General features: G+C 42.2%; 1 long non-coding RNA gene and 1 pseudogene across 1 annotated transcript; one reads left to right on the forward strand and one right to left on the reverse strand.

Moving 5' to 3' along the window:
* Nucleotides 1-17,851: 17,851 nt before the first annotated feature.
* On the reverse strand, nt 17,852-19,215 carry LOC126946582 (putative uncharacterized protein FLJ39060; annotated as a pseudogene).
* Nucleotides 17,974-21,039, forward strand: LOC126946602 (uncharacterized). The gene is made up of 5 exons (XR_007722715.1): nt 17,974-18,071; nt 19,289-19,410; nt 19,564-19,639; nt 19,854-19,997; nt 20,531-21,039. It is a non-coding gene; the product is annotated as an uncharacterized LOC126946602 (long non-coding RNA).
* Nucleotides 21,040-22,512: the final 1,473 nt, after the last annotated feature.

Below are 22,512 nucleotides of genomic sequence, written 5' to 3' on the forward strand. Positions count from 1 at the left end.
GATCCGTTTACCATTATGTAATGGCCTTCTTTGTCTCTTTTGATCTTTGATGCTTTAAAGTCTGTTTTATCAGTGACTAGGATTGCCACCCCTGCTCTTTTTTGTTTTCCATTTGCTTGGTAGATCTTCCTCCATCACTTTATTTTGAGGCTATTTGTGTCTCTGCGTGTGAGATGGGTCTCCTGCATACAGCAAACTGATGAGTCTTGACTCTATCCAATTTACCAGTCTGTGTCTTTTAATTGGACCATTTAGTCCATTTACATTTAAGGTTAAGATTGTTATGTGTGAACTTGATCCTGTCATTATGATATTAGCTGGTTATTTTGCTCGCTAGTTGATGCGGTTTCTTCCTAGCATTGATGGACTTTACAATTTGACATTTTTTTGCAATGGTTGGTACCTGTTGTTCCTTTCCATGTTTAGTGTTTCCTTCAGGATCTCTTGTAGGGCGGGCCTGGTGGTTACAAAATCTCTAAGCATTTGCTTGTCTGTAAAGGATTTTATTTCTCCTTCACTGATGAAACTTAGTTTGGCTGGATATGAAATTCTGGGTTGAAAATTCTTTTCTTTAAGAATGTTGAATATTGGCCCCCACTCTCTTCTGGCTTGGAGAGTTTCTGCCGAGAGATATGCTGTTAGTCTGATGGGCTTCCCTTTATGTGTAACCTGACCTTTCTCTCTAGCTGCCCTTAACATTTTTCCTTCATTTCAACTTTGGTGAATCTGACAATTATGTGTCTTGGAGTTACTCTTCTCAAGGAGTATCTTTGTGGTGTTCTCTGTATTTCCTGAATTTGAATGTTGGCCTGCCTTACTAGATTGGGAGGTTCTCCTGGATGGTATCCTGCAGAGTGTTTTCCAACTTGGTTCCATTTTCCCCATCACTTTCAGGCACACCAATCAGACGTAGATTTGGTCTTTTCACATAATCCCATATTTCTTAGAGGCTTTGTTCATTTCGTTTTACTCTTTTTCCTCTACACTTCTCTTGTCACTTCATTTCATTCATTTGATCTTCAATCGCTGATACTCTTTCTTCCAGATGATCGAGTCAATTACTGAAGCTTGTGCCTTTGTCACGTAGTTCTCGTGTTGTGGTTTTTATCTCTATCAGTTCTTTCAAGGACTTATCTACATTGGTTATTCTAGTTAGTCATTCATCAAATCTTTTTTCAAGGTTTTTAGTTTATTTGTGCTGGTTACATAGTTCCTCCTTTAGTTCTGAGAAGTTTGATTGACTGAAAACTTCTTCTCTTGACTCATGAAAGTCATTCACCATCCAGCTTTGTTCCATTGCTGGCGATGAGCTGCATTCCTTTGGAGGGGGAGATGTGCTCTGATTTTTTGAATTTCCAGCTTTTCTGCCCTGCTTTTTCCCCATCTTTGTGGTTTTATCTACCTGTGGTCTTTGATGGTGGTGACGTACTGATGGGGTTTTGATGTGGGTGTCCTTTCTCTTTGTTAGTTTTCCTTCTAACAGTCAGGATCCTCAGCTGTAGGTCTGTTGGAGTTTGCTTGAGGTCCACTCCAGACCCTGTTTGCCTGGGTATCAGCAGCGGAGGCTGCAGAAGATAGAATATTGCTGAACAGTAAGTGTTGCTCTCTGATTCTTGCTCTGGAAGCTTCATCTCAGGGGTGTACTCCGCCATGTGAGGTGTGAGGTGTCGGTCTGCACCTAGTGGGGGATGTCTCCCAGTTAGGCTACTCTGGGATCAGGGACCCACTTGAGCAGGCAGTCTGTCCGTTCTCAGATCTCAACCTCCGTGCTGGGAGATCCACTGCTCTCTTCAAAGCTGTCAGACAGGGGCATTTACCTCTGCCAAGGTTTATCTATTACAAACTATGAAAAATGCAGGTTTAAAGAACATAATGGGATGCAAGACATTGGAGGTTGAGATGAGGAAGTGAGTATAACCCATGTAGACAACTTATAAGAAGAATTTTGCTGTGAAGGGAAGCAGGTGTATACCTAGTGGATAAGTGTCATTGAAAGAAGGTATTTGTTTAAAATGGAGGACAATGGAACATAAGTGTATACTGATGGTAATTACCACTGGAACAGGAGAATTTGAAGATGGAGAGAAACAGTGGTCATCTGCAGGAATTAAAACTTTGCAAGGGTGAGAGGTAAAGATGAGATCAACTGGAGATGTTAGATTTGTAAAAATGGTGACACACCGGCCTCAACTTTCATACTCAGTGATAACCTGCATGCCAGTAGCCTACATCCCAGGGATGGTCAAATTGAGAATGAGGGATTGGCAAGACAGAGATGTCCAGAGAATGAGGAAATGAGAGGTTTGAAGTCCCTGAGACTCAGACTGACTATTAGAGGCTAATCTGGACTGACAAATTCATATTTTGAGAAATGTATTGGTTTGGAATTATGTGCCACTCGTAGTTCCTTCACGTTTGTGTGTGTTTATATGTTCACAGAGAGGTGGAGATGTGGACAGATCCCACTGTTGATTAAAAAAGAAAACCCCACAGTAAAGCAGATTAATGGAGGGGACTTTCTCCTTTCCAGGGAGAGAAAAGGGCACTGTTCAAAACAGGAAGAAAAGCCATGAACAGGGATTCACCCGAAATGGAATGTACTCAGAAGACCTTGTCTTTTACGTGGGAGGCAGGGGATGGGCAATACTTTTTGGACTCTAGGAGCATGGATACATAGCCATCGCTCGCCAGTAGTTTGTTCCATTATAATTTCATGTAGTTACTATTGACCCTTCATTGAAATCTGTAATTGGCAGAGTCTACAGTCCTGTGAGTGGTGCTTTTGGGGAGTTAAGAAGCAGAGCAGTGAAGAGAAGCATTGCCTTCTTGGCATTGCCATTCCCCATTGGTTCTTCTCCGAGAAGAACTGGTCCTGGTCATCCAGAGACCAGCAGTCAAGTGGATCTGGGATCCCCTGAAAAGGTTGTGAAAAACAGAGAAGTCACTGGCAGGTGGATACTCAGGAGTGCATATGAGACAAACCCCTTGTCCCAAAACAGTCTGGATGTCACACAACATCCCTGGAGGTCAGGGAGAGCAGCACACCCACATGTGATTCCTTCTGGTGTAGGGCATTGCTATGGGTGTGGGTTGCTCCATTGCAGTGAAGACAAGGTTACATGGGTATTTCAAACAGAGGAGTTCAAGGACATAAGAAATGGTAGGCAGCTGGGTCCCAGGAGAGGAAAGTGCAGCTGGACAGACTTCCCAAGACTCACTGGAATAAGGAGAAAGAAGGGAGGGGAAGGTGGGGGCCTATGACTCGTTTTTTTGTTGTCCTTTTTCCACAAATTTATGGTGTGAGGGTGGAGGGAGAGCAAGTTGGCAGAAGAGAAGGATGCACCAATTGTCCTTGCAACAAGAACACCAATTTAACGACTATCTATACACACAAAAGCATTTTTATAGGAACAAAAATCAGCTGAACACTCACAGTACCTGGTTTTAAATTTATATTGCTGAAAGAGGCATGGAAGAGGTAGTAAAAACAGTTGTGAATCACCGACACCACCTCTCTTTCACACCCCAGCAGCAGCAGCATTGTGTGAAGAGCATTTCTGTGCTCTGTGGAGAGGGAGAGCCAGCAATTGTGAGGCACTGGACTCAATGCTGCCCTTTATATAGCAGAAAGCAAAATGGGATCAAACTTAGCAGATGTCCACCCATGGAAAGAGCATTTAAACCAGCCCCAATCAGATAGGAATCACCAATCCCAGCAGTCAGAACTTGAATTCCAGCAAATCTCGCCCCCGTGGGCTAAAGTTGTCTAGGATACTAAATAACATGAAACGCAGTCTAAGCCACAAGGACTACAGCTTCTAGGCAAGTTCTACTGCTGAACAGGGCCCAGAGCCACAGGACTAGGGGGACACACAACCTACTGAGACACCAGCCAGGATTCTAAGGGAGTTCTGGCATCACCCCTTCCCTCACCCCAGGCTGCACAGTGTGTAGCTCCAAAAGAGGTCTCTTCCTAATAATTGAGGGGAGAAGAGGGCAGAGTGAGGAGGAGTTTCTCTTGCATCTTGGATACCAGCTTAGCCACAGCAGGATAAGGCAACAGGTAGAGTCATGAATCCCCCTTTCTAGGACCTAGCTCATGGACAAAATTTCTAAACACACCCTGGACAAGGAGGGAACGTAATACCTTGAAGGGAAGCACTCAGTCTTGTCAGGATTCATCACCTGCTAACTGAAGAGCCCTTAGGTCCTGAATAACCAGCAATGATATCCAGGTACTACATCAAGGACCTTGGACAATACTCTAAGACTTGCTGGATTCAGGTTAGACTCAGAACATTCTCAGCTGTGGTGGCTGCAGGGCAAGACCCCTGCTTGAGAAAAAGCGGAGGGAAAAGTAACAAATAACGTAAAATGGGTCTCCAATATGCCTGGCAGCAGACATTTAAGTGGAAACCTTACTGATCAGGAGAGAGTAGCATTACATATTTAAAGTGCTGACCTAGATGGCAGGTTGATGGGTGCAGCAAACCACCGTGGCACATATATGCCTATGTAAAAAACATGCACATTCTGCACATGTATCCCAGAACTGAAAGTAAAATAAAAAAAAAAATAAAGTGCTGAAGGAAAAAACCTTTTACCCCAGAATAGCATTTCTGGTGAAAACATCCTTGAAACATAGGGAGAAATACTTTCTCAGACAAACAAAAGCTGAGGGATTTCATCAATACTACATCTGTCTTACAAGAAATGCTAAAGGAAGTACTCCAATCAGATAGAAAAGGACATTAATGAGCAGTCAGAAATCATCTGAAGGTACAAAACTCACTGGTAGTAGTAAGTACACAGAAAAACACAGAATAGTATAACACTGTAACTGTAGTGTGTAAAGTACTCTTATTTTAAGAAGAAATATTAAATGGCAAACCAATTAAAAATAATAACTACAACAACTGTTCAAGACACAGACAATATGAAAAGATACAAATAGTAACAAAAATATTAAAAAACTGGGGGACAAAGTTAAGGCATAAAGAATTTATTACATTTCTTTTTGCTTGTTTGTATGTTTATTTGTTAAAGAAAACAGAGTTGTTATTAGCTTAATATAATGCACTATGAGATAGTATTTGCAAGCCACATGTTAACCTCAAAGTAAAAAAATACAATAAATACACAAAAAATAAAAATCAAGAAACTAAATCATATCACCAGAGAAAATCACCTTCACTAAAAGGAAGATAGGAAGAAAAGCAAAATGGAAGAGAAGACTACAATCAGAAAACAAATAATAAAATGACAGGAATAAATTCATACTATCAATAATAATATTGAATGTAAATGGACTAAACTTTCCAAACTTTCCAAAAGAAAGACAGAGTAGTTGAATGGATGAAAAAACAATATCTAAGGATCTGTGGCCTACAAGAAACACACTTCACCTGTAAAAACACACGTAGACTGTAAATAAAATGATGGAACAAGATAGTCCATGCCAATGAAAATCAAAAGAAACAGGAGTAGCTATACTCATATAAGATAAAACAGATTTTAAGATGAAAACTATCAGAAGAGACAAAATCATTGTATTATGATGAACAGATCAATTCAGCAAGAGTATATAACAATTTTAAATATATACGCACCCAACACTGGAGCACCCGGATATATAAAGCAAATATTATTAGAGCTAAAGAGATAGATAAGAAACAATATAATAATAGTTGGAGACTTTGACACCCCACTTTCAACATTGGACATATTTTCTTTTTCTTTTCTTTTCTTTTTCTTTTTCTTTTTTTTTCTGAGTTGAAGTTTCGCTCTTGTTGCCCAGGTTGGAGTGCAGTGGTGCAATCTTGACTCACTGCAACCTCTGCCTCTCAGGTTCAAGTGATTCTCCTGCTTCAGCCTCCCAAGTAGCTGGGATTGCAGGCGTCAGGGAGGCAGGAGATGGGTGGTTCTTTGTGGACTCCCGGGGCACTGATATTTAGCCATTGCTCACTAGTGGTTTGTCCCACTATCATTTCATATAGAAATTATTGACCCTTCACTGAAGTCTGTAACTGGCATAGAGTCTACAGTCTTGTAAACAAGTGGTGTTTTTGGGGGACTTAAGAGCAAAGCAGTCAAGTGAAGCATTACCTTCCTCACATAACCATTTCCCATTGGCCCTTCTCTAAGGGAGACTGGTCCTAGTCATCCAGACAGAGACCAACACAAAGTGGATCTGGGATTCCCTGAGAGGGGTGTGAAACACAGAGGAGTCACTGGTGGGTGGGTACCCAGGAGTGCATATGAGACAAAGCCCCTGATCAAAAGGAGACTGGACGTCACCTACTGTCCATGGAGGTCAGGAAGATGGGCAGACCTTCATGTGGTTCCTTCTGGTGGAGGGCACAGCTATGGGTGTGGGTTGCTCCATTGCAGTGAAGATGAGGGATATGGTTTGGACCTGTGTCTCTGCCAAAATCTCATGTCCGGTTGTAATCCCCAGTGTTGGAGGTTGGGCCTGATAGGAGGTGATTGGATGATGGGGGTGGTTTCTAATGATTTAGCATCATTTCCCTAGTGCTGTTATCAAGATAGAATTCTCATGAGCGCAGGTTGTTTAACAGTGTGTAGCATCTCCGCCTGACTCTCTTCCTTCCGCCCGGCCCATGTGAAGTGCTCCCTCCCCCTGTGAAGTGCTCCCTCTTCCTTTGCCTTCCACTAGGATTGCAAGTTTCCTGAGGCCTTGCCAGAAGCCGAGCGGATGCCAAAAATCAGGCTTCCTGTACAGCCTGCAGAACTGTGAGCCAATTAAACCTTTTTTCTTTATAAATTACCCAGTCTCAGGTATTTCTTTACAGCAATGCAAAAAAGGAATAGTACAATGAAGTTACTTGGATATTTCGGGCCGAGAGTTTCCAGGACATGGGAAATGGCAGCTGGGTCCCAGGAAAGGAGAGTGCAGGTGGACAAAGGGACTTCAGAGACTCGCTGGAATAAATGGAAGGAAGGGAGTGGAAGTTGGGGGCCTATGCCCAGCTTTTGCGTGGTTTTTCTTCACAAATTTATGGTGTGGAATGTGTCATGTCCTGCCTGGAACCCTGTTTGTCCAGCCTCTGATACAGGGAGCCAATACAAAGGAGATAGCTACTCAGGAAAAAGGGATGGGGAAGAGGCCCCTCATTAGTTTGGCTGCTTCCCAAAGCAAGAGACTGTCAGAAACTTCCCTCCTTTGGGTCTCCCCCCAGGCCCTGGTGGAATGGGAGTCTGGCAGGAAGGGGGAGCCCTAAGAACTGGTCCCATGATCTGGCTGAGGTCTCCCAGGCCACAGAGGAGAAAACGGAGGGAGTCTGTTCTGTTCTGTGTGATCTGGCAGGAAGGGTCAGGGAACCTTTCTGGGGCAGCATTTCTGAAATCGGGCTGGAACTATCTGACGTAAAATGGGGATGGCTGAAAACCTCCCATATTATGATAGAGGCTAGTGGGTGGGGAACCGGGCAAGTGGATTGGGATAGCAAGAATCCTAGATTCCACGGGCATGGTTTGGAGGTACAATACATTGTTGGTAAGATGGTGGCTAAGGGACAAGGAAGCCTGGATGTAAACCCTTAAGATTGGTATTGGATCCCTCTGCCTTTCCGTTCTCCTCCACCCAGCAGTGAGGGGAGGTCAGGGCAGAACTGAAGTGAATGTTCTTTTCATTTTCTGAATAGGGGCTTGTGTACCTCAGAGGAAGACAGAATGTGCACATTTCTCTGTGTTTCTCTTTGTCTCATTCTTAGTCCCGAGACCGTTAGTCCTAGTTACCATGGAAACTGAAGCTGAGTGTCTGACGCATTCATCGGACTCTGGGAGAAAATTCGAGTTGGTCCCTGATTTCAGTAATTATCCGTTTACTACCTTCACTCTTTTTGCCATATTTAATTGTGATAAAACTATTATAATACCAAATGCTTCCGATCTACATTAATACTTCACTTGCATTTCTTATAGTTTGCTTAGAATTTTAATTCATTAATATCACATGCTATCTTCATTGTCGTGTTTAGAAGGCATAGTGTTTTCCTTTGAACAAAGTAGTTTTTCATCAGTAAGTATATTTTCAAAGGAAACCTAATATCACTACCATAAGTGGAAATCCAGCATCACTTGTCGTAAATAGAAAGTTACTGTAAAAAACAAACGCAAGTGAGGCAAAATGTATCATTTAGGAAAAATTATTTAACGTGTTTTAAAATTGTCAATGTTTCATTCAAATGATGCACCTGACCTCATTTTGTGTACCATATGGGTATAATTTTGGTAAATTTTATCAATGTGAGGCAGTCTTCTGTAGCCCAATTCCCTCTGGATGTGTGGACAATGTTTAATTGCTGGACCTACAAAACTGGGAATAATGGTGAAGGTAGCATGGTACTGACTTCCCCGGTGGGGGACCTGACTGAATGACGAGATGGCCTTTCCCAGGCATCCCTGGAGTCATTATACCTTTTAAAATGATGAGAACTGGTTTGTGAATGTTTCCCTTGCCAGCTCAGGGTACATGGATTCATTAGTGATCTGGACAGAGGCATTGTTGATTTCCTCTCTAGCTCTCAAACCTTGCACAGTATTTGGGGAAGACAGAGTTCTCAAAAAATGTGTGTCCAATAAGCTTCCTTCTTTGCAAATTCTGTTCCTTCTTCCCGGAATGTCATTCCCACAGCTTTGATGGTTGATAACCTGCAACTCATCCCTTAAACTTGGAGTAAGTGCTTCTGACTCCCTCAGGAAGTTGTTTCTTCCCTCCTCTTTGTTCCTGTAAGAAAGGTAATACTATGATAAGTATCATTGTCTATGAGCCTTATCTCTCCCACCAGACTCTGAACTTCTCAATGGCAGTGACTAATTCTCATCCATCTTTTCGAAGGCTCTTCAACTTATGTAGCACCTTTCATTATATTGAATAATGTCATGTATGAGTCCCCTTTTTCAAACCAGATTGGGAGTTCCCATGGTAAGAGGAAGCCTGATCATCCATTCTGTGTGGCGTGTGATTCTACAGTCATCAGCCTTGCTCCTAGTGCCCCAGCAAGCCCTTCCTTAGCCAAAATGCTGAAGCCTCAGTGAAGCCTCTTCGTTGCCCCAGGTTTCATTTTCTGGACTCAGGGATTTTATTACCCACTATAAAGACTAAATATGCTTTTCACTGTGTGGAAGAAAGAATAGAAGTTCAATGGCGGCACATTGTTTCTTCATCATCCTACGTTCTCTGAAAACTATTTGGGTTCAGAAATATTTTGTGCGCCTCTTATCCAATCCACTTTTGGAGAAAGAGAAATTTCACCTAAAGTTCCGCAAACTCCTTCGAATTCCTTGTGGTAGATGTAAATGGGGAGGGAGACAGGATGGGCAAGAAGGTGAAGGGAGGACCTGGGAGATAAGGGGTGCACAAGATGATATCTGACCCCACTATCCATCCGCCCCACATTCTACTCCTAGCAGGTGCCTCCGCCCCACCACCACCTGGAGAAGACCGCTTAGAGAAAAGAAAACCTTCCAGACTCAGCCCATTCACATCCCTCTTAGTCTTTGAGGTTCACGAAAGTTAAGTAACTTGCTCAAACTCACTTAAGTCAATCTATGAGACCAATATTACCCAGAAACCAAAGGCAGAAGAGGACATCACAAGGAGAGCATACCACAGAACAATATCTTTTATAAATGTAGGTGAAAATGCCCTCAACAAAACCAAAAGGAGAGATTGGCAGAACAGATTTTTTAAATGCTCCAATTACATGCTGTCTAGAAGAGGTGTGCTTTACTTTCAAAGACATAAATTGCTTAAAATAAAAGCATGAAAAAAGTATAGTGTGGAAACAATCATGAAAAGAGAGTTGGAGTGGCTCTACTAATATTCTCTGAGACAAAAATATACTTCGAGACAACAATTCGATTTAGATACAGAGAAGGACGTTTTAACATGGTAGAGTGCTCAATCCATCAAGAAGATGTAAAGATTGTTATAAAAATATATAGACACATAGCAATAGTGCCCCCACAATACATGAAGCAAAAATGGACACAACTGAAGGGAAAAAGATGCACACAAGATCCCAGCCTTGTAGGATGTGGCTAAATTAGCTCTTAGATGCAAATGTATAGCTATAAACGCCTATATTTAAAAAAAGAGTAGTGCTCTCAAACAATTCTCCTAAATTTTTATGTTAAGATACAGGAGCAAGAAAATTAAACTAACCCCAAACAAGCAGAAGGAAGGAAATAAGGACCGTTAGAGTGATAGAAATAAAAAGAATATAGGAAATAATAGAGAAAATTTTAAAAACCAGCAGTTGGTTCATTAACAAAGATCAATAAAATTGACATGCTTTTGCCAGACTACAGAAGAATAGAAAAGATGCATATTACAAAACTCAAAACTAGAATATAGAATATTAATACAATCTTACAGAAATAAAAAGGTTATGGGAAATACTGTGAACAACAGCATATCAACAAATCAGATAATCTTGTGACAAGGACAAATGTCCAGAAACACACAAATTACTGAAACTGCCTAAAGGAGAAGTAGAAGATTTGAACTGATTTACAACAAGTAAAGGGATTGAATTACTAACAGATATATTTCCCCAAAGAAAAGTCCAGAGGTAACTGGTGGAATTCTACCAAATATTTAAAGAACGCTTAACCCCAAGGCTTCACAAGATTGCTCAAGAACAGAAGGGTAACCTTCCCAGCTAGTTTTTTGAGCCCAGCTTTAACCAAACTCCAAAATTAGACAAGGCATCAGAAGGAGATCACCAACATAATTACAGATGAATATCTGTTATGTATACACAAATCTCCTCCACAAATTACACACATACCTAATTCAGCAACACACACACGTGCGCGTGCGAACACACACACACACACACACACAAAGATTTCACACAAAGACCAAGTGGAACTTGCTCCAGGAATGTAAAGTTGGTTCAACGTACAAAAATCAATCAATATAATATACCACACTAACCAAATAAAAATCCCATATCATCATTTCCATAGACACAGAAAAACTTGTGACAGATCCAAAACCATTTCACAATTAAAAAAAATACGAAGAAACTGGAGAAAAAAGGCACTTCTGCAACTCAGTAGACTCTATGAAAAACCCGCAATTGCCATCATGATTAATGGTGAAAGGCTGAAAACTTTCACCCTCAACAAGCAACAATGTGTGCTCTCACCATTTCTATTTAACATTGTACAAGAGCTTCTAGCTAATGCATTTAGGCAAGAAAAAGAGATAGAAGACCTCCAAACTTGAAAGGAATAAGTAAAACTCTCTCTGCTCACAGATGACATTATCATGTATGTAGAAAACACTAAAGAAGCCAGAAAATAAAATACTATTAGGACGAGTCATTGAGTTTATTCTATATAATATCTATATCAATGTAAAACACACAATTTTATTTCTTTATACTACCAATGAATAATCCAATAAAGGACATTTTAAAAACAATTCCATTTATCATAGCATCCAAAGAAACACAATAGTTAGAAATAAATTTCACAAAAGAAGTGTAAGACTTGTACAGAGAACACTACAAAACCTTATTGAAAGAAATTAAAGGAGACCTAAAGAAATGTGAAGGTGTCCCTTATGCATGGATGGGAAGACTGTGTATCATTAGAATAGCAACAGTCCACAAGTGGATCTACAGATACAACGTACTCTCTGTTTAAAATCCCACCAGGATTTTCTTGCCATGATTGACAATCCGATTTTAGCATTTTCATGGCAATGCAAGGGACCCAGAAAAGCCAAAACAATCTTGAAAAAGAGCAACGACGGAGGACTCACACGTCTCTATTTCAAAACTTACTGCAAAGCTACAGTAATCAATGTGTTGTGGTACTGGCATAAATTTAGGCATATGTATCAGTGTCATAAAAATGCAAATTTTAGAAATAAACCTCTTCTTTTAAGTTCAATTGATTTTCGACAGGTGTCTCAAGGCAACTCAAAGTGAGAAAGAATAGCATTTTCCACAAAGGGTGCTGGGACAAATGGTTATGCCCGTGGGGAAGAATGAAGCGGACCCACCATCTCATGCCATGTCTGAAAATTAATTCAAAATGAATGACAGACATAAACCTAAGGGGAAAAAACTATGTAACTTTTGGAAAAAAACTTTGGGGGTAATCTTCATGACCTTGAAATTGGAATTGGCTTTGTAGATATGGTACCCATATCACGGGTGAAGAACATGAAACACAGAGGAACTGTACTTCATTAAAATTAAATACTTTTGTGCTTCAAAGCCCACCATCAAGGACAAGGAAGACAACTTATGAGATGAGATGATTGAAAAGACTGGAAAATCATATATCTCATATTTGACTCTATTTGCAATATCTAATAAACACTTACGACTGCCTAATAAAAAAGACACAGCCCAAATAAAAGTGGGCAAAGGATTGTGATAGATGTTTCTCTAAAGAACATATACAAACGGCTAATAAGCTCAAGAAAAGATGCTCAGTGTCATTAGTCATTAGGGAAGTGCAAGTCAAATCCACGTTGTGATACCGCTTCCCACTCACTAAGATGGCTGAAATCAAACAGACAATGACAAATGTTGGCAAGGTTGTGGAGGAACTGGAATCTTAAGACATTTCTCATGGGATTGTAAGATGGTTCAATCACTTTGGGAGAGGGTGCAGCAGTTCCTCCAAAAGTTAGAGTTCCTTTAGGACCCAGCAAGTCCACTCTAGGTATTCACCCAGGAGATTTGAAAAAGTAACTCAGGTAAAATCCTGTACAAGAGTGTCCATACCAGCCTCATCCATAAAAGCCAAAAAGTGAAAGAATCTAAATGTCCATCAACAGTTGAATGAGTAACCATTATATGGTAGTTAATCAAATGTACGAGCCACAACATTGATTAATCTGGAAAACATAGTGCTTACTGAAAAAAGCCAGTCAAAAAGGTCATGTATTGTATGATCTGATTTATGAAAAACATTCACTACATGCAAAATCAGAGAGCCAGAAGATAGATCAGAGGGTACGAGTGGTTTGAAGAAGAGGGGAGATTAAGTCACTTAAATACATACAGTGTGTTTTTTTTAAATAAAACAGTTTTTAAATTACATGGTTGTGATAGTTGCACAACTTTCTGTTTTCTAAATTTTATTTTATTGTACTAAGAACACGTAACATGAGATCCGCCCTCACTAAAATTTTAAGTGCAGAATGCCATATTGTTAACCATAGGCACAGGCTTGTACAGGAGATCTCAAGAATGTATTCCCCTTGCACAATGGAAACTTTATACCCATAGAACAGCAACTCCCTGTTTCCCCCTCCCTCAAGGTTCAAGCAGCCGACATTGCACTCTGGTTTTTAAGATTGACTATTTTAGACAGCTGAAATATTTAGAACCCACATTATTTGTGTGTGATGGCAGGAATTCCTTCTTCATGGAGGCTGAGTAATGTGCCATTTTATGTATATACCACATTTTTAATATGCATTCATCTGTCAATGAACATTTAGGTTGTTTCCATATTGTTTTAAAATTTTGACTGTTAGATGTAATGCTTCAATAAAGGTGGGAGTGCATATATTCCCTTCAAGGTCCTGATTTCAATTCTTTTGGTTATATACCCAAAAGTGGGATTGCCAGATCATATGGTCATTCTATTTTTAATTTTCTGAGGAACCACTATGGTGTATTCCATAGTGGCTGCACCATTTTACGTGCCTACCCCAGTGTGCCCGTGTTGGAATTTTTACACATCTTCTCCAAAACAACACTTGTTGTTCTTTCTTTCTTTCTTTCTTTCTTTCTTTCTTTCTTTCTTTCTTTCTTTCTTTCTTTCTTTCTTTCTTTCTTTCTTTCTTTCTTTCTTTCTCTTTCTTTCTTTTTCTTTCTGTCTTTCATTCGTTCTTTCTTTCTTCCTCTTTCTTTCTTTCTTTCTTCCTTCCTTCCTTCCTTCCTTTCTTCTTTCTTTCTTTTCTTTCTTTCTTTCTCTCTTTTTTTTCTTTTTCTTTCTTGTTTTGATAATAGCTATCTTTCGAAGTGTGAGGTGGTAGCTCATTGTGGTCTGTATTTGCATTTCTCTGATGAGTAGTGATGTTGAGCACTTTTTCATACACTGTTGGGCATGTGCATGTCCTCTCTGGAGAAACGTCTATTCAAGTCTTCTGCCCATTCTTTAGTCAGTTTGTTGTCTTCTTTTTTGGTATTGAGTTGTAGGAGTTCCTTGTATAGCTTGGATATTAATCCTTTGTCATATATATCCTTTTCAAATATCTTTTCCAATAAATCTCCTAGAAGAGAACATAGGTGAAAAGTTCCATGGCATTTGACTTGGAAATGACTTCTCGAATATGACAAAAAGCACAAGCAGCAAAAAGCCACATTAGATAGGTGAGACTATGCCGAACCAAAAACCTATGGCGAACCAAATGAAACAATCAACATGGTGAAAAGGCCACCTACAGAATGGGAGTTGCTCAACTTTTTGAATATACTAACAAACACTGCACTGTACTCTTTTAAAGGGTGAGCTTTGTGGTATCTGAATTATATCTCAGTAAAGCTGTTTCTTTTAACGAAGGAGGAAAGAATCGCTGAAGGAATTCAAAATGTTCATAACTTATTCCTAAGTTAACATACGTGCTAATATATTAGGATACAAGTTGGAGGGATATTTTTGAATTATTACAAAATGAAACCTATACGAAGACTTCCAGAAGGCTGAAAAATTAAATGTGGTAGGAGGCTTCCAAAGCGGCCTCTCTGGCAGAGTAGCAAGGTTCCAAGAACCATGTCAAGACAAAGCTATTTCTCAGGCATGCCCTTCGTGATTGTTTTTATGTCTCAGACTCCCATGAATCCTACCTGCTTTCCAATCCTGGTTATGCAGCCCTCTTACTGATTCCATGTGCAACCTGGTATTCTTGCAGCCGGTTTTTTCTTTTGGTTGAGCAATCGTGAGTGTTTTTCTGTTGTTTCTAACCAAACATACTGATGGATACAGGAGGTGGCAGATGTAGGTGTTATTTACGTCTATAAAGTGAAAGGAAATTTCTTAGAGAAAAAATGTAGAAAAGGAGGAAACAAGGCCACAATCTGGAGCATATCAACAAGTAGAGGAGTTTAGAAGAAGAGGAGACAGGAAATAACTCAAAGAATAGGATCTATCCTGGAAGGAAGATCACCAGAAGAGGATGGTTTCATGGAATCCACAAGATTTCAAGAGATCGATAGTGGCCAGCACGTTCAATGCTACTAAGAGGGCAAGCCAGGTCAGAGGGATGATCATTGGATTTGACATCGTGTAAGTTACTAAAGAGCATGAAAAACAAAAAAAGCATATTGGAGGACAGAAGGCCATGCAAGACATCGGAGGTGGAGATGAGGAAGTGGTGACAACCTGTTCAGACAACTTACCAGAAAAGTTTTGCTGTGAAAGGCAGCAGGTATGTAGGAGAACAGCTGGTAGGGAAGTGTTGCCAAGGGAAGGTATTTGTTTAAAATGGAGGACAGTGGAGCATAATTATATGCTGATGGGAATAACCGCTGGAGCAGGAGAATGTGAAGATGCAGAGAAACAGTGGACATCTGCAGGAATACAAACTGTGAAACAGTGAAGGGTAAAGATAGGATCAACCAGAGAGGCTGACTTTGTTGAAAATATGAGCCACCAGCCCCATGCGTCATGCTCTCAGTTAAAGCCATACTGATAACCTCCATCCCCGGGGATGGCCAAACTGAGAATGAGGGATTGGCAGGGCAGACATGTCCAGAGGATGAGAAAATGAAGTTTGAGGTCCACAGGATCCAGGCTGAGTAACGAAGGTTAATGTAAACTGACAAATTCAAATTTTGAGAAATGTATCGGTCAGAGATATTTTTAATTTTTTAAATTTAATTTTATTTTTTTCTGCAGATGGGATCTCGCTGTGATGCCCAAGCTGGTCTTGAACTCATGGCTTCAAAGTGTAGCCTCCCAAAGCTCTATGCAGTGGTGCTGTCATAACTCACTGCAGCCTCAAACTCCTGGGCTCAAGTGATCCTCCCGCGTGAGTCTCCCGAGTAGCTGGGACCACAGATGCGTGCCACCATATAAGGCTAATTTTTTCGATTTTTATAATTTTAGAGATGAGGTCTCGCTACATAGACCAGGCTCGTGTCCAACTCCTGGCCTCAAACAATCCTCCTGCCTCAGTGTCTTGCATAGCTGGGGTTATAGGTGTGAGCCACTGCACAGAGCTAGGTGAGGGATTATGTGACACTCATAGCTCCTTAGTGTTTGGGGATTGTCTCTGGCTGTTCATGTGTTCACAGTGAGGTGGAGAGATAGACAGATCCCATTACTGAGAAATAAAGAAATCCCTACAATGAAGCAGATTAATGGAGGGGACTTCCTCCTTTCCAGGGAGAGAAAAGGGCAGTGCTCAAAACCGGAAGAAAAGCCATGAACAGGAATTCACCGGAAATGGAATGTCCTCAGAAGATCTTATCTTTTCCGTGGGAGGCAGGGGGTGGGTGATTCTTTTTGGATTCTAGCAGCATGGATACTTAGCCATCGCTCGCCAGTAGTTTGTTCCACTGTCATTTCATGTAGTCACTACTGATCCTTCACTGAAGTCTGTAACTGGCATAGCGTCTACAGTCCTGTGAGTGGTGTTTTTGGGGATTTAAGGAGCAGAGCAGACAAGCGAAGCGTTGCCTTCCTGGCATTGCCATTCCCCATTGGTCCTTCTCCAAGGGAAACTGGTCGTGGTCATCCAGACAGAGACCAGCAGCCGAGTGGATCTGAGATCCCCTGAGAGGGGTGTGAAACACAGGGGAGTCACTGGCAGGTGAGCACTCAGGAGTGCATATGAGACAAACCCCCTGACCCAGAGGAGACTGGATGTCGCGCAACATCCGTGGAGGTCGGGAAGATGGGCAGGACTTCATGTGGTTCCTTCTGGCGTAGGGCATGGCTATGGGTGTGGGTTGCACCATTGCAGTGAAGTGGAGTTTTTTTTAGATATTTTGGACTGAGGGGTTCCAGGACATGGGAAATGGAGGGCGGCTGGGTCCCAGGAGAGGAGAGTACAGCTGGACAAAGGGACTTCTGAGACTTGCTGTAATAGACGGAAAGAAGAGAGGGGAAGTTGGGGGCATTTGCCCAGCTTTTGAGTTGTTGTTTATCACAAATTTATAGTGTGGGACGTCTCATGTCTTGCCTGGCACCCTGTTTGTCCAGCCTCTGGTAAGGGGAGCCAATACACAGGAGGTGGTGGGCTTCTCAGGAAGAGGGGCAGGGAAGAGGCCTCTCATTAGTTGGGCTGCTTCCAGAAGTGGGAGACTACCAGAAACCTCCCTCCTTGGAGTCTCCCCAAGGCTCGGCGGAACAGGAGTGTGGCAGGAAGGGGGAGTCCTAGGAACTGGTCCCATGGTATGGGCGGAGGTCTCCCAGGCCACAGAGGAGAAGAAGGAGGAGGTGTGTCCTATGTGACTCTGGCAGGAAGGATCAGGGAGCCCTTCTGAGACAGCGCTTCTGAAATCGGGCTGGCTGGAACTTTCTGTCAGAAAATCGGAATGACTGAAAAAACTCCGCTACTATGATAGAGGCCAGAGGGTGGGAAAGAGGAAAGTGAGTTGGGGTAGCGGGAATCCTAGGTTCCACAGGCATGGTTTACAGGTACAATACATTGTTGGTAACATGATGGCTCGGGGACAAACAAGCCTGTCTCCAAGCCGTGCAGGTGCATTGAGAGGATGTAGAAATTCTGGATTCATATCGGGCCCGTCTGCATTTCTGCCCTCCTCCACCCAGCATTGAGGGGAGGGCAGGGTAGAACTAAAGCAAATGTTCTTTTCAATCCCTGAATAGGGGCTTGCGTACCTCAGAGGAAGACAGAACACGCACATTTCTCTGCGTTTGTCTTTGTCTCATCCTTAGTCTCTAGACCATTAGCCCCTGTTGCCATGGGAACTGAAGCTGAGTGTCTGATGCATTCATTGGGCTGTGGGAGAAAAGCAGAGTTGGTCCTTGAAATAAAGGCCCCTGGGAGAGGGGATTCTAGCAAGGCAGTCACATCGAAAGAATTCACAATTCCCACAGAGGTATTGATCCCTGCGATTATTAGTACACACACACACACCCCACACACACACACTCCCACCCCATACACACACACACAGGCTTCATCCTGAACAGAGATGATGTACGGTGCATCACACTGGCTGGCCCGTAGGGCTCTTGTGGGAGAGGCCAGGTCTCTGCCACCGTGAAAGGGGTTGCAACTGATACAGTCAGGGAGGGATCCCAGGAAGGGGAGTGATTCCCTTAAATTTGCTTGTTGAAACAGGCAGGGTAAAGGAGGATCCGGTGCAGAGCTTGGATTCATCAGAGGTGGCGGTTGATGTGACCGGTCGCCCTGTTTGGGTGGGAAGGCCCCGAATGACACATGCAGCCAGGCAAGAGCGGTCCCGTGCACCCTTTGCTCTTGGCTTATCCAGCTCCTCCCTCTGAGATAGTCCCACAGGGAGCCCCAGATTGACCTGGGATGGGGATCCCCTCTTTCCAGAGGCACAGTAGAGTTCTCAACGCTGGCAGTTTTCTCCTCCTTACCCTTTCTCCCTCACTGCCCCTTCATCTTGCCCCCCGCTCATCAATCACCCTTTGGTAAAGGACCTCTCCCCTTGTTCCTCTCTCTTTACTCCCTCATCCATTCCTCTACACTCCTTTCCTCTTTCCTCTCTCTTCCTACCTCACTTCAGCCTCCGTCATCACCCCTCATCTCCCCTCTCTGCTCTCTCGCCTCCATGCCTTGTCTTTCCCTTTGTCCTCCCTCCGAGTTCCCATATCCCTCACTGCCCTTTCTCTCCCTCTTTCCTTTCGCATGTTGTCCTCCCTGGTTTTCCCCTCCTTTTGCTTTTTCCTTCTCTCTACGCCGTTCCTTCCCCTCACCCTCCCCACCCTCCCTTCCCCTGATACTTACCCAGTGACTAATCCTTAGTTCCTTAAGTGGCACTGGGCGTAACGTGGGCCCTATGTGTTTAGCTTTCAGCCTCGGAGGGCAGTACATCCTAAAGTGAATCACCAACTTAATTATTCCTCTGCAAATTATCATCAGTGATATGAGATTCAACGACAAGGTGAATCTGTGAGAGTGCTGTGAGAGTGCACAGGAAGGGAGCTCATTTCTGGGGTGGGCTCAGTGAAGAAAATGTCATTGATGATAGTCTCTGTTCTGCCATCCACCATCCTCTGCTTGCCTCTTTCTGTCACTGCCTTCCCTTTTATGTTGGGGACAACTCTCCTCTTCTATCTTTTGCAGCAGGGTGGGACTCCTCTCATGGTGTCCTGCCCTCCACACCCCAAAGTGTGAGTTCTCATGAAGTCCAACCGGATGCCCATTCCCTGCAACCGGAGCACCCAACAGACCAAAGAGCACGAGGGGTAGTTTCAACTCGCCCCGGGACCCTTGTTCTTGCTCCCAGGTTCCCCAGGGCACCTTTGGTCATGTACTTCACTCACCTCTTCTCTTTTTCACCTTCACTTCTCCCTTCTCTTCCCCCTCCCTCTTTCCTGGGTGCATCCTTCTTTCTTAAGGCTTTACCCCATAAAGACAAAGAAACTGGCTGAGGAGACAAAAGAAAGAAAGTAGCAGAAGCTGGTAAGGAAACAGGTGAGTGACATCTGACTTAGCTGATTAAGAGAGCTTGATCCTTTTGGAGGGCGTGGCGGGTGCTTGCTCTGTCGCCCAGGCTGGAGTGCAGTGGTACGATCCTAGCTCCCTGTATCCTCGAGCTGCTGAGCTCAAGGGATCCTCCAGCCTCAGCCTCCAGAGTAGCTGGGACTACATGTTAATTTTTTTGTTTTTTAATGTTTTGCTTTTTTAGAGACAGGGTCTCACTTGTGTTGCCAAGAGAGCTTGAGCATCAACTGGCAGTGAGGACAGCCGGAAAGCAACCGACTTACCCCTCTCACCAGACCTTCCAACTGTCTGCCACACTGGCATTGCCGTGTATCCCTGCATCTTGTTGGTAATGGTGGGGGCTGTAAATTGCATGATTGCTCTAGAAAGTGTAGTTAAAAATCACTTAGACACCCAGATCCCCTCTCAGCTCCTCGTAGCATGACAAATCACTCTCCCCCCAACTCTGGGAGTTGGAGGACAAATGTACTGTCTGCACAGCATGAACCAGCAGATTTATGGGCTTTGGAACTTCAGACTCACTTGAAGGCATACATCCCAACCCAGCGTAGGGATTTCTGTTGCTGTCTACAGCAATCTGCAGTCCCTCACCTCCGCTGGAGTTTGGCGTCCAGATTGCTGGCATCTTGCCCCTTCTCAGAGACGCAGGAGAGTCTTCCTGTGTAATCTAAACTTCCCTAGAGAGGAGACTTAGTAATATTGGCAGGCAAAGACCTCTGGAGTTTGCTTCGTTCGTAAGCTCAAAACATTTTCTCATTTCAACGTTAGTTTTTCTTAGAGCCATGGGTTACTAAGGAGGATGTTTCTTAATTTACAAACACATATGGGGGTTTGTAATGATCTTTTGTTATTGATTTCTAGATCCCATTGTGGCATTGTGGTCAGAGAATATACAACTCGCTGAAGAATCCATTGTTTATGGACATTCCTGGGATTGTATTCATTTAAATATCTTTATGTACATTGTAGTGGAATATAATACAAAAATGGAGTTGCATGAAAAATGAAGGTACCGCTCAGTAAATGGTTCCACAGGGACATCTGATCCCCTACGATCTGGGTTAAGAAATGGTGTACTGTATTGCTGGCAGCTCAAAAGCACTCTCATGCCAGTCACTCTTGTCTTCCACCTCGGCCAATCTAACCACTCTTGTGACTTTTAACACTTGAAGATAATCCCGCCTGTTTGTGAACGCATTACACGTACGTAGAATCAGTACAGTACATATTTTACAGTACATATTTTATAATCTGGGTTTCTCTTGGTTTTTCAGTAAGGTTTTTCTCCTTACTATTGACTTCTGTCGTGCTGTGTAGCTGAATTTCGTTTCTTTGCCTTCCTGCGCAGTATTTTGAATTGTATGACAATGCCACAATTTATTCGTGCCTTTTATTTCTAATGGACTCTTCAGTAGTTTCCAGCGCTGGAGTGTTAGTGTTATTATTGTGGTGCATGTTCACAAGGATGTCCTTTGGTTGACATGCTTATGCATTTAAGGCTGTGCTTGCAGGACTGCTTTGATTACTTTTTCTTCCTTCATGGCACTGTAAGTGGTGACAGTGGATGTAGCGGTTTGTATTTATTTATTTATTTATTTATTTATTTATTTATTTATTTTTCCCTGATCTCAGAGGGAAAGCTGTCAACATGTCACCAGTAAGTATCGTTGTTTTCGGAGGCTTTTAAAAAATATTCCAACTGAATCAAGAGCGTTTCCTTTTATTTGCAGTTGGCTAAGAGGTTTTATCATAAGTGCGTGGTCATTTTAAAAAATCAAACCCATGAAATACCCTTCCTGCATCTGTAGGGAATATCCTATTTTTTCTCTTTCACACATTACTTCTGAGAGATAGATTTTTCAAGCGCTGAACCGCTTCATTTCTAGAATACTCGACTTGTTTGTGATACGTTTTCATTTTTGGAGATTTAACTGATTTGTTTTGCTAATGCTTTATCCAAGATTTCTTCTTCTGTGCTTATGTGAAAGATAGGCCTGTGCATTTCATTTCTTACCATGCCCTTTAAGGTTTTTGCCTCATAAAATGGGATGGGAAGCATTTCCCCTTTTTTATGTTACCTGGCAAGAAGGTAAGATTGACATTCTTTCCTTCACAAATGTTTTGTAGAATTAATCGGTGGCGGCATCAGAGTCTGTAGGTTCTTGTGGCTGCTGCTGTTGTTTCCTTCAGATTCCGCCCGTTTAGAATTTGTAGGACAATTCAGATGTTTAGTCTGTTTTCTGTCATTTTGTTATCCAAAGTGTCACATTTGTGGGCATAAAGCTGTTCATGATTTTGAATAATGATCTCTTTAATATCTTCGTTGCCCATAGTGATGTTTTCTTAGCCACTCCAGACACTGGTTGCTTCATTATTTCTCTCCTTTTTGTTCAGGCCCACACAAGGCATGTCTTAATCACATCATCTTTACAAAAAACCACCTCTGGTTGTGTTGTTTTATCTTTAACTGATTTGTACTTTTATTGTTATTTCATTTCTTCTGCTTTCTTCAGGTTTAATCTGTTGCTCAGCATGGTTGGGAAAGATGCAAATGTTGTGTCTTTCTTTTTCATGCAATCTAGACAATTAAAATATATCCCATAAGTTTTCATCAGGTTCAAAATACTTTGTGATTTCATTGGTGATGTTTTCCTTGAGCTACGGGTTATTTAGAAAACAGGAAATTAAAAGGATGCCTTTTCTAAAGATAAAATGAAGTGAAATAAAAAGGATGCCTTTTTAATTTCATTTTCTTGCCTAATTGCCCTCCGAACTTCCGGGACTATGTTGAGAAGAAGTAGCAAAAGCGGGCATCTCTGCCTTGCTCCTGATCTTGGAGGAAA

The sequence above is a fragment of the Macaca thibetana genome, chromosome X (assembly GCF_024542745.1).
Source record: "Macaca thibetana thibetana isolate TM-01 chromosome X, ASM2454274v1, whole genome shotgun sequence".
Taxonomy (NCBI): Eukaryota; Metazoa; Chordata; class Mammalia; order Primates; family Cercopithecidae; genus Macaca; species Macaca thibetana.